At 35.0% G+C, this 13,928-nt stretch overlaps 1 long non-coding RNA gene across 1 annotated transcript; it reads right to left on the bottom strand.

The window, feature by feature from the left end:
- Positions 1–352: 352 nt before the first annotated feature.
- LOC128546590 (uncharacterized) lies at positions 353–9,378 on the bottom strand. Its single transcript, XR_008366050.1, has 2 exons — positions 8,411–9,378; positions 353–513 (listed from the first exon to the last, which is right to left on the bottom strand). It is a non-coding gene; the product is annotated as an uncharacterized LOC128546590 (long non-coding RNA).
- Between the last annotated feature and the right edge of the window lie 4,550 nt (positions 9,379–13,928).

Genomic DNA, 13,928 nt, shown 5'->3' with positions numbered 1-13,928 from the left:
CCTAGTTTAAAGGTCAAGGTCACAACTGGAGGTCAAAGGTCAATAGGGTTTTTTTTCCTGTCTGTTCCAGAACTCTGACATCCATCAAGGGATTTTAATATTACTTGGCATAAATGTTCCCAATGATAAAATGACTTGTCATGCGCAACACCCAGAATCCTAGCTTAGAAGTAGGTAGTTCGTTTTAGGTTTAACAATAGAAAGATCCATGTTTTCGGTTGAGCGCAGACTGTAATGATCAGTATGAACAAAATGTAGTAAATCTGAAATGTATTTACTCGCTCTATGTCGTGAGTAAATCAATTATTCACTAATTTCATGTTCCTAACTACAGAAACAACAAACACAAATATAGGATACAGGTCTTAGTATTTGACAGCATTCCAATATACAAAAAATACGAATATATTTGTCTTGCAAATGTCAGACGGTACGATGTTGTGCGATGTGTTGATGATCGACCAGTAGAAGTGGGGTAAATGTGGCTATCTTTATCTTTGTACGCCACTCAGCCTGAAAACATACTATCAAAATTTAAGGCAAATATACAATCAGATGTACATGAAAATCTTAACTGTAAAAAATGTGCTTTCTATTAGGTCCCGAATGAACCAAATGTAATAACTTGAACTCATCTTATCTAGAATAGTTAAACAGCATATAAGATGGCAATGTTGGTCTCTCTCAGCTTCGTTGAATAACCACAAAATAAGAAAAAATGTGCAGTGTGTAAAACATAACATTCTTTCAAGGTAAAATCAAAAATAAAATGAAAACTAGCTCAAAAGAGGATAACGGCAATTTCCATTTGATAACGAAAGAATAACATTGCATGGGAAAATCAGCATAAAATATATAGATATAGAATTAAATGCGTACTTGTGAATGTTACTTTTCTAAATGTAGATACCGAGTCTGGCATGAAGAATTCAAATGTTCTCATATAATATTAAATGTATAGCTGCCTTTAAAGTTCTAGTAATACATGAATACCCAACAGTAATAATTATCAAGGAACTGTTCATGTCTAAAGACCCTTGAAATATAAGGTACGTAACTGTGAACATTATTTTCTATCAGAACATAAAGGAGACGTAATATCTGGCCTGGGGAAACTCTCTAGAACTAAATGATTACTCTTGTTTAAATCACAGTCAAAAAGTCAAATCTGCCTTTGATATTCGAATACAGTTACAAGCCATCAGCAATAACTATTAAGAAACTTGAAATGTCTGTTAGGGTGTGTGGGAAGGAATAAACAAATAATCAAAATACTTGTTATGCTGTCAAATATTCAACCTTGAGTGAAGAATATCAATTAACAATCACTTATATAGTGCACTGAAAACATGAGAAAATCGTGAATTGCAAGCAGAAAACGCGGTAAAATAACTACCGGGAACTGGAGACAAAATAGTTAGCAGACGATGAAAAACGTGAATAATTTTATATAGGACAATCTCCTGTACACTAATAATGAAATATGGTATTTGCACCTGTTCTCAAAAGATAGAAATTTTGAGTTTCTTAATTTTTCATCAAAGTTGCTACACTTTGATTTTGTAATTATTTTTATAGCACGTCTCTGCAAAGATGTAATTTTATCAGTGTCCGATTTGTGACAAAGTCCCCAGACATTGCAACAATACTCCATGGTTGACATAATATATGCATTGTAATACAATAGTTTCATCTCATCTGTTAAGAAAAAATGCAATTCTTCTAAGTAGAGCATTTTTTGAGTTTAGTTTATTGGCCACGTTACTAACGTGGGATTGCCAAGACAGAGTTTCATCGATATATACACCTAGAACTTTCTGACACTTCACGTTTTCAATGACCGAACCGTCTAAAATTAACTCAAGTTTTTTAGTATGTTTTATTTTGACCATACCATACATCTTTTTTTTTTGAAGGATGAAGTGACATGTTATTTATTTTACACCAACTATGGACACTATTTAGGCTATACTGAAGTTCAGACTGAATTTTTGTAATACTGTCGGCGGATTTATGTAGGGTGGAGTCATCGGCATATAGATCAATGTTGGTAGTATTTGAAATTAACGCCATGTCATTGATATATATCAGGTAAAGAAAGGGTTCTAGTATGGATCCTTGCGGGACACCGGATTGTACTGTCATTATTTTGGAATGCAGCTTCTTTACTTCTAGAGTCTGTGTTCGATTAGCTAAATAAGATTTAAATATATCCAATGTTCTGTCTGTAAAATGGTAAAGTTTCAGTTTATAAATCAGTATTTCATGATCCACCATATCAAAAGCTTTCCTAAAGTCAAGAGAGATAGCCCCTACATACTTCCCATTGTCAATGTCTTTTAGCCACGTTTCTATTAGATATGTTAAAGCAGTCTGACAGGAGTGGTTAGGTCTGAATCCTGATTGATTTTTGTGTATTGTTTCTGTTCGTTTAAAGAAGTCCTGTAACTGTGTAGCAATGTGACGTTCAAATATTTTAGATATTGTATTAAGTACGGAAATAGGTCTATAGTTTCCTGGGTCTTGTTTGTTACCTGACTTAAATTTAGGAATAACCCTTGCTTCTTTTGATTTATCAGGAAAAGTACCATTGTATATACTATTATTTATAATAGATGCAATTGCAGAAGTAATATGATCTCCACAATATCTCAACAATCTTGGTCCGATACCGTCAAGACCAGTAGATTTTGATAAGTCAAGTTTGTCCATGATATTTTTTACATCTAATGGAGTTATGTATTCAATATTAAACTGTACATGGCGCAATTTCGCATCTAAGTATTTTTGAAGTTTTGTGAAATTTGTTTCAACTAAAGGTATTTTTGTAATTATATGGGATACATTTACAAAATGGTAGTTAAGGGCATTTAATATTTCCAACTCATCAGTTACGACATTATCATCAATTATGAGTTTATTAGGAATATTAAGTTGGTTTTCTTTGTCATAATTGGTAATATTCTTTAGACTTTTCCACAGATGTTTAGGGGATTTATTATCTTTTACAGCGTTGTTATAAAAAGATTTCTTACTTTTCCGTATCATGGAAGGTAACTTATTATTGAAATTTTCAAAGTCTTTATGCTTATAATAGTAGTCTCGGAGATAAATTGCTTGTCGAATATCTTCTGTAAACCAAGCTGGTTGACAAACCTGTTTAATTCTTTTCTGTTTAACCTTTGTATGTTTAGCTAGAACACTGTTATTACGAAACATATCTAGCGCCAGATTTGGGTTAGATACAGTTTCGATACCAATTGCTTCTTACTCAAAGCTGATATCGCCGGTGTGTAGATATTTTTTGTCGTCGATGAAACACTGTTACTTTTTCTATTAGTCTTGCACACTATCATTTATTAAATTTGTCTGAGTGCACACGGCACTACTCTATTTATACAACCAACCTTTTTATTCAAAATAAACTAGACTAAAGTGAATAAATAATAATAATTATGTTTTTGAAAAGTAGAGTTTATTGTATATTGAAATATAATTCCGCAATTAAAAACTAGTTTCCCTTGAACTAATTGAATAAAACACATGGCTGTAGATTGCCTAACAGTGTTATAAGGGTGTAGGATTTTCTTTTCTACCGTTAGGAATTTTTTCATACTCTGTGAACTTGAAGAACATATAGTTTCTAAGACAAACAAGAAAAGAAAACGCACAGGTCACCGAACTCGTTTAAATTTTATAGGGCATTTTCTTCATATACTAGCATTTCTGAAATTTTATAAAATTGAAAAAAATGGTGGCATTTTATAAAACTTATAATATCTCACTTAATGTCATAGGGATTTCAGGTCTTACAGGTTACTATAAATACAATACAAGGTGATATCAGTACTATAAGCTTTAATGTCACAAACAAATCTCTTTCATTTTTTACATGTTGACATAATTATCCCACCCACTTTATTTTCAATGGAAAACAAACGTATTTATAAGTTAGAGACCCCCAATTGTTTTCCCATAGACTTACATTGTAACATTATGGCGTGTACGGCCTTCCATACGTCGAAACATGTATATCTTATCACAAGATTTTCAAGAACTATCTTAGTTCTACCAAAATATCGGTCGAAAAACATATGAATAGTGATACTTTATTTAAGTAATTTTCATGTGAATGAGATGATCCCCTGTTTACATCATTGACATGGCGGGAGAAATTCGTTTGATAAAACTTTATTCAATACACATAAAATGTAGCAAATTTTGTCAAAATGTATAATAAAATACTGTAAATGCAGTGAAAAATATCAATTTTGAAAAAATAATCACTTCCTGGGTTTGTTTACATGACTGACCAATCAGAACGCACATACGTTACCTGATTCCCAGGTATACACATACCTCATTCCCAGTAAGTTCCCCGTACTTTTTTGAATTGGTGGTCTCTGACCTATAGATGAATGTTTCGTATCACGTTTTCCAATTTTACAGTGATATTGTGAAACATGATCCAATACCAAAAGTCTTACAAAGTTTGATCAAGAAATGTTCAGTTGTAAGAAAAATATGGACAGTTTACTGAGGTCTTCCCCTGTCGATTTATATACCCAGACTCAGTCCCTGTCGTCGTCAGATTGCATTTTTGTGCCCTCCCATGAGTGGTGGGGGGCATATAGATTTGGTCTTGTCCGTCCGTCCGTGCGTGCCTAGCTCAAAAAAGTATTTGATATAAATTGATGAAACCTTGCATGAGTCTTTGTTATGATATGAACCTGCGCGGCTCCTATTTTTAATCCGCCGCCACAAGTGGTGGCGGTTATAGGAATGGTCTCCGTCCGTCCTTCCGTCCTTCTGTCCTTCCGTCTTCCGTCCTTCCGTAACATTTTGTGTCCGCTCTGTATCTCCTAAACCCCTTGAAGGATTTTTATGAAACTTGGGTCATATGATCACCTCATCAAGACAATGTACAGAACCCATGAGTCAGCCATGTCGGTTCAAGGTCAAGGTCACAACTCAATGTCAAAGGTTTGAGCCTTCCATTTCGTGTCCGCTCTGTATCTCCTAAACCCCTTGAAGGATAATCATGAAACTTGAATCAAATGATCACCTCATCAAGACGATGTGCAGAACCCATGAGTCAGCCATGTCGGCTCAAGATCAAGGTCACAACTCAAGGTCAAAGGTTTGAGGCTACCATTTCGTGTTCGCTCTGTATCTCTTAAACCTCTTGAAGGATAATTATGAAACTTGGTTTAAATGATCACCTCATCAAGACGATGTGCAGAACTCATGAGTCAGCCATGTTAGCTCAAGGTCAAGGTCACAACTCAAGGTCAAATGTTTGAGCCTTCCATTTTGCATCCGCTCTGTATCTCCTAAACCCCTTGAATGATTTTCATCGAACTTGGGTCAAATGATCACCTCATCTAGAAGATGTGCCTTCCGTCTTCCGTCCTTCCGTAACATTTTGTGTCCGCTCTGTATCTCCTAAACCCCTTGAAGGATTTTTATGAAACTTGGGTCAAATGATCACCTCATCAAGACGATGTGCAGAACCCATGAATCAGCCAGGTCGGTTCAAGGTTAAGGTCACAACTCAAGGTCAAAGGCTTGAGGCTACCATTTCGTGTTCGCTCTGTATCTCTTAAACCCCTTGAAGGATAATTATGAAACTTGGATTGAATGATCACCTCATCAAGACGATGTGCAGAACTCATGAGTCAGCCATGTCAGCTCAAGGTCAAGGCCACAACTCAAGGTTAGATGTTTGAGCCTTCCATTTTGCATCCGCTCTGTGTCTCCTAAACCCTTTGAAGGATTTTCATCAAACTTGGATTAAATGATCTCCTCATCTAGACGATGTGCAAAATTCATGGGTCAGCCATGTCAGTTCAAGGTCAAGGTCACAGCTCAAGGTCAAATGTTTACCCTTTCACTATCCACACCAGTGGCGGGGGATTTAGCTGTCTTTCAGACTGCCTTGTTCGTCTGGCTCTGCCCCTTATTTTTAGAGTTATGGCCCCTGAAATAGTCAAAAATGCACATTGTCACCTTGTGACACGCCTAGCTTAAAAAGTATTTGATACAGATTCATGAAACCTTGCACGAGTCTTAATCATGATATGAACTTGCGCACCTCCTATTAAATGTATGGAGGTTTAGTGTTGCAGTCTGTGAAATGTGTGGAGGTTTAGTGTTACAGTCTGCGAAATGTGCGGAGGTTTACTGTAACAGTCAGTGCAATGTGTGGAGGTTTAGTGTTACAGTCTGTGAAATGTGTGGAGGTTTAGTGTTACAGTCTGTGAAATGTGTGTTGGGTTACTGTACAGTCTGTTAAATGTGTGGAGCTTTACTATTACAAGTGTGAAGCTTTACTATTACAGTCTGTGAAATGTGTGAAGCTTTACTATTACAGTCTGTTAAAAGTGTGAAGCTTTACTATTACAGTCTGTGAAATGTGTGGAGCTTTACTATTACAGTTTGTTAAAAGTGTGAAGCTTTACTATTACAGTCTGTGAAATGTGTGGAGCTTTACTATTACAGTCTGTTAAAAGTGTGAAGCTTTACTATTACAGTCTGTGAAATGTGTGGAGCTTTACTATTACAGTCTGTGAAATGTGTGAAGCTTTACTATTACAGTCTGTGAAATGTGTGGAGCTTTACTATTACAGTCTGTAAATTGTGTGGAGCTTTACTATTACAGTCTGTGAAATGTGTGAAGCTTTACTATTACAGTCTGTGAAATGTGTGAAGCTTTACTATTACAGTCTGTGAAATGTGTGAAGCTTTACTATTACAGTCTGTGAAATGGTGAGAGTTTACTATTATTAATTGTCTAAAACTATTCAGTTTAAATGTGTGTTTACTGATATTTTATTGTCTTGGACTTTACATAATCTTGTTGTTAAGTCTTATTTCTTTATCAGTTGCAGCCAACATTGTGAAAAGTCTTGATATACAGTGTGAAATGTATTTAGCTTACAGTAATGTGTTTATAAGTTGAATTAAGCTTTATAACACTTCATTTATTTACAAACTGAATTTGGAAGCCAATTCTCTTGCAAGTAGAGCATTCTAAAATATTCAAAATGTTTAACAAGTATGATATCTTGACACAAGATTGTTATTAAGATCTTTTACAGTAGAAAAATATAAATAAAATTTTTTAGTTTGTATGAATAAAATATCTACATTTATGTTTAAATTGTGGACCCCAAACTTCAAGGATAATGTAATATTAACAGTTAATGTCTTCAACTCACAGTGAGGACAACATAAATTGATTTATCCCGTTTCATGTTAGTGACTCTGTCTGTCACGAACGTTTGTCTCCACACCGTGTGAAGTCATATATTTACTCTCCAGTCCGTCTTCACAATACTTGAACACTAGATGCGCACGGGCAACATGTCGAGCCCGTCAGCTGTCAAAAGGACTGGGAATTGCACACGACACTCTGTCTCATTAAGGCAATCATTTATGCCAAATAAAAAAAAACAGATTGCAAAAAGTTACAATATAAGTTATTTGCAGTAACAACAAAGGGAAGTAAATCTTAAAAAAATATTCAAGTCCACATAAAAATACTTACCAGTAGAGATAGGTCAAAATACACCTCAAAATTTGATGTAACATGCATGTTGTACTACAGAAAAGTGGTCTTGACTTTTCCCTATGATAATCCAGTTATCTGCATTTGATTTGACTTGGAAGCTGAAATACGATTCATTCCGTAAAAAATAGAAATAAGGTCTAATAATTTTGACCATTCTCTAACATTACAGAAATAAAAATGATCCTTTTTGGTCCAAAAGCTCAGATAAAAAATGGGCACACATGTTAAAAAATGAGGCCACAATTTAAAAAAAAAATCACGCTTATTTTTGCACGAAAACGTCTTTCTACATCATTTACAACAGATTTACATTACCTGTGATGGCTTCCGACGAAAGTCGTGTTTTAGCTCTATTATAGGTTAGAGACCACCAATTGTTTTCCCATAGACTTACATTGTAACATTATGTCGTGTACGGCCTTCCATATATCGAAACATGTATATCTTATTACAAGATTTTCAAGAACTATCATAGTTCTACCAAAATATCGGACGAAAAACATATGAATAGTGATACTTTATTTAAGTAATTTTCGTGTGAATGAGATGACCCACTGTTTACATCATTGACATGGCGGGAGAAATTCGTTTAATAAAACCTTTTTTAATACACATAAAATGTAGCAAATCTTGTCAAAATGTATAATAAAATACTGTAAATACAGTGAAAAAATATCAGTTTTGAAAAAAATAATCACTTCCTGGGTTTGTTTACATGACTGACCAATCAGAACGCACAGACCTTACCTTATTCCCAGGTATGTACCTCATTCCCAGTAAGTTCCCTGTACTTTTAAGCTTGGCTATTCGAAGAATAAGTAGAGCTATCCTACTCACCACGTCGTTGGCGTCGGCGTCGGTGTCACACCTTGGTTAAGTTTTTCGTACCACATTTTGACAAAGTCTTTTGTGATAAAGCTTTGAAACTTTCAGCCCTTGTTTACCATCACCATGTCCAGTTATAGGCAAGAGTACATAACTTCATCCAGGATTTTGGCTGAATTATGGCCCCTTTTGACTTAGAAATCTTGGTTAAGTTTTTCGTACCACATTTTGACAAAGTCTTTTGTGATAAAGCTTTGAAACTTTCAGCCCTTGTTTACCGTCACCATGTCCAGTTATAGGCAAGAGTACATAACTTCATCTAGGATTGTGGCTGAATTATGGCCCCTTTTGACTTAGAAATCTTGGTTAAGTTTTTTTGTACCAGTCCACATTTTGACAAAGTCTTTTGAGATAACAGCTGTTGTTTGAATTGGTGGTCTCTGACCTAAATCTACAAAAAATCTGACGTTAAGGTTTTAAAAATATTTTGCAGCTTTAATGACACCCAAAATGGAACAAAAAAAGTTGGGTCTTCATGCATGTAAGAGATTTATTTAGAAAAAAAACGTTAAAAAACCGGTTAAATTTGGTTATTTTTAGTTCTGTATTTCTTAGTGCTATTCTAAAAAGTTTGACTTCAAATGTAACTTATCATTAGTATAATATATATATATATTAGTGAACATTTAGATCTATGCTCTAAAACTGACCCACAGTATTTAATTTTTCCTTTTTATAAATTTCATAATAATAATGTTTCAGCTAGGTTGTCTAAGGAACGTTACTTTTTTGATGTATTTAAGCCAAAACTAAACAAATATTGATGACGTCATAAAATAACGTTGCGTACACATGTGTACACATGCGACGTTGCGTAGCAACTACACATTTTTTATATGTCTGCCCTGATGATTATGATATGAAACCGGTAGGTGGACAGAAATACAGATAGAGGAAACCCATTGGATGTTTTTCTTTTTTATTTATTATATACTTGTCCAGGAGTAACTTTTAATATTTTCTATTATATATATATAACCAAACCTGATCTACGTTAATAGATATTGGAAATTACCGACCCTACCCTATTGTACATCTTACATCAATTTTAGGCAATGCCAGCCAAAAATAAGGGTGAATTATATAATTATTTTTCGCAGCAAGTAGAATATGTTTAAACCACATTATTAGCCATATTTTAATTATATATAGCATTATGTTTTGGCAAGAAAAAGGTTATTAGAAAGAAAAATTCGAAGAAACATTTTTCAAAATGTCGGATATCCTGAAAAAAAAATACGCTAGTACATCCTTTAATATCAGGTACTTGGTTGATTAGTTTGAGCTCCAACTAATGAACTGGTACGCCTCGGGAAGAACAAAAAGTGATTGATGAAAACGTGCTTACTGATGAACGGACCTGATATTCAAGCTCAGTTTTATAGGTTGCGCAATATAAATATACAGAATTCCGTGTTTTAATGATTTATCTAAATTGCGCCGACTATCTTTTTTAACCCTTAACCTGCTAAGTTTCTATAATGAACATGTCAATCTTTCAATCTGGACAGTACCATTAACTGTTTAAAAGGGGTGCATACCAAAATGATACTCACTGAATGGCGAACAGTGCAGATCTTGATCAATCGTGTCCAGCATGATAAGCGTTATTAAAGGTAGTTCATGTTTTATATTATAATATTTTTCTATCAAATGAATTTTTATGCCCCCACTTTTTTTTGGGTGGGGGGCGCATATAGATTCCGTCCGTCCGTCCGTTCTTCCGAGAATGTTGTGTCGCGCCTAGTCCAAAAGTATTTGACATAGAGTCACAAAACTTTACAGGAATGTTGGTCAGCATGTGCAGTTGTGCACCTGGGGTTTCGCGTCTGGATTCTTTTAGACATGTAGGAGTTATGGCCCCTGACTTAGTAAAAAAATGGTCATTTCAATGTTGAAATGTGACAGACGGACGGACAGATGATTCAAACACTATATACTCATAGGCGTTTGACACCGTGAGCTTAAAATATATTAAACAATTTACGTCGTTTCATAATTCACCTTTAATTCGTGCAAAAAAACCCATTTCTATGTCTATCTGAATTTTTTTAGAGATAAACAATTTGCAAATAACAATGTGTATTTAATCGGGTATTAGTATGTTGGTGACATAGCCTAAACACAAATATGGTCTGAATTTTATAATGACCTGCTCGCTAATTTTAAGTAGCTCTAAGTTTAGTTAAAACAGAATTAATTTACGTAGATCCATCGGGAGTACTTATTGAAATCAGATCTATTTTCATAATTTTGCAAGCTGGTTTCTGACCAGTACCCGCACCTCACCAAATACCGCGGGAATCAAAGTCCTCTCTCATCGGGGTTCGAATCAGTGACACCAGATAAGGAGTCGAATAATCTACCATTATAACCACAATTGCCAGTCTATGTGAGCAATTTGTGTCAGGAATTTATGCGCAATATTATTTTATAATACATTTGTTGGCTTAAATAAACAAACGATGTGAAGTAATATTTGAGCCGCACCATGAGAAAACCAACATAGTGGCTTTGCGGCCAGCATGTATCCAGACCAGCCTGCGCACCCGCGCAGTCTGGTCAGGATCCATGCTGAACGCTAACTTTTTCTCTAATTGCAATAGTCTTTGAAAGCGATTAGCATGAATCCTGACCAGACTGCGCGGATGCGCAGGCTGGTCTGGATCCATGCTGGCCGCAAAGCCACTATGTTGGTTTTCACATGGTGCGTCTCATTTCACTTTACCCAGCTGAAGTCTTGGTCTGTCCGGCCATCGAGGATTTTCCGTTTTGTGCAAGAGGTGTGGAAGAGCTCTCTACCATGAGCACGACAGGCCAAATACAGACATGTCCACCAAGCCTTGAATTCCATTGAAACCATCAAACAGTGCTGAACATTTATTTATTACATTATCAATTATAAATTCCAAGTTATAATAGAACTGAAACATTTTGATATTTCATAATTTAGTGTAGATGGGTACTAGTATGTGATGAAAAAATTATTAGATTTGTATCGGGGAAATATGCACTCGTTCTCTAGCGGAAGAATATTGCACAATATTTCCGCTGCAGAACTCGTGCATATTTCTCGATATACATCTAATTACCTACAGGTCTTACATTTATAAATTTCTATTGCACTATAAAAATGACAGCATATGACACTAAATTATTTTTTAGTCATTTAATCTTATGAAGCAATTGATCTATGTGTTGCTAAGTGATACACTCTAAGACAGAGCACACTCTTCAGTTTAGGGTTGATATTTCAATTTCCAAAACAAACGCCTTACAAATTGGCATCGCCTTTGAGATCTGTCTGTTATACAAGTCAGTATCACTGTTCGTGATGACGACAATTAAATGCAAATCTACTTTATCAAAGTTTTATACTTGAAGGTAACTCCAGGCATCAGACCTACTTCCGCCACTGGTGTCAACTATTATTCTTAACCCTTACCCTGCTAAAATTTCTATAATGAACTTTTCCATCTTTCAATTTGGACAGTAACATTGACTGTTAAGGGGGTGCTTACCAAAAAGATACTGACTGAATGGCGAACAATACAGATCTTGATCAGACTGCATGGACGTGCAGGCTGATCATGATCTACACTGGTCGCAAAAGCAGAATCAATCATGTCCAGCATGACAGAATGATAATTATTTTGTAAAATTTAATAACTACCAGTCAAATCTCTCAACATGTTCAAGAAACATAAAGAAAGTTATGTGACAGAACCAGATATTAGCCTATATCAACAGCAGCTTCCGGTGTGCCTATCATATTTTACATTGTTTCAGATAAGTCAATAAGCTCAAGATAACCGAATTGCATTACTTTACCAGTAGAATTTAGCTCTCCATCAAGCATAAGGCTAAAGTCAGAAACCAAAAGTGTAATGCAAATTCTTGCTCGAACTCGTACCGCGTAAATGACAATTCTTAAGCAAGCTAGCTGCCTACCTGACTGAAAACTGTTAATTAATATGTTGGCATAAGGGGAAAACCTTTGACACTTTATAGTGTAACAAAACTGAATTACCGACTTCTATTCAAAATGCGTTATAGATTATAGGTCCTTACGTGTATGATCAAGGAAACTGCTTCTCGCCGCATAGTTTGAGTTTCTCATTAAATACTTCGAGCTTTACAATCACCAAAGTCAGAAACTGTATGCGCATGCCCGACGCTCTTCAGTCACTCTGGCTGGAAAGAAGTCAACCTTAGCTTTCTAAAGGTTCAAAATCATGCACTGCTAACTGAATACTGGTAGTCGTTATTTAAAAGTTGATAGGTTTACAATAAAAAAAAGAATTTAAATAATGCGGGCTTGAACATAACAAATTTGTAGAAAAGTTATAAAATGAAAATGAATGTGCATAACTTTGTTGAAAACTGCACTTTTATATAAAACTACCCAAAGAAATAAACTAATTGTACAGAAAAAGTACATACCCCGTTGTGCCTTAGAAAAAGGACCAAGCTGCACCATCCACTTGGCCATTGTGAAATCTACAACATGACATCCGTGCACGTGTTTGTCAATATCAAGCACCATAGTTGCACATCCACTAAACCATTGCAATATCTGCAACATTCAACATTATATCTTCACTTGTGCTTGTATTAAACATCCGCCACCAGTTTGGAAAAATCTGCAGAGAAAAGCATGCAAGAATGGTAACAGAAGTAGCAATGCACAAACCTGTTCATGATAAAGAGCAGTGCGCATTTTGTTTGGCCTGCATCTCTTTATCCTGCTGCGACATTTTTTTACAGCCGAACAACGCATTTCAAGATGACACAAAACTGATTTCTCTTCGTAAACAATGTCAAAGTTCACCTGAGGAACATTGCTGAAAAAGTAAAAGTGCTTACTTGTTTCAGTTTTACGTCATGTAGAAAACAATCAACTTTCAACTTTAAATGCATATATGTTCTATAATTATTCCAATATAAAAAAAACCGTCCGATCTTTTCCGTGAGAAATAAAACGAAGCAAATTTAACTATTTGTTTACACTTCAACCATGTGAAATTAAAGGCATGTACTATCGCGAGACTCCCGTGCATTTTGAACCTCGTGGTGAATAAACTGAATTTACTTTAAAGTATGGTGTCTCAGTTGAGCCAGTTATTTGTTAATTTCAGAGAACATACATTAAAGAAGTGTTTATGAGATAATGAATATGTACGAATGTTTACTATAGTCTACTTTATATTAACGACGATAGAAACAGACCTGGGGTAATTAAAAATGTAATTGTAATTAATTGCAATTAAATTACATTTTCCAAGTAATTGAATGTAATTTGTAATTGGGTCATTTATCAATTACATGTAATTGTAATTTAATTAATTACAGAACAGGTCTAGGGTGTAATTGACAATTACATTTCAATTACTTTCCAATTACATGGCGCATGCTAATCCAGTTTGTTGAACAAATAGTATATATAATTTGTTCAACAAACTGGATTATT

This window comes from Mercenaria mercenaria, chromosome 11 (assembly GCF_021730395.1).
Source record: "Mercenaria mercenaria strain notata chromosome 11, MADL_Memer_1, whole genome shotgun sequence".
Lineage (NCBI taxonomy): Eukaryota > Metazoa > Mollusca > Bivalvia > Venerida > Veneridae > Mercenaria > Mercenaria mercenaria.
Note: the sequence above shows the minus strand (reverse complement) of the source record. Positions and strands in the feature narration are given on the sequence as shown.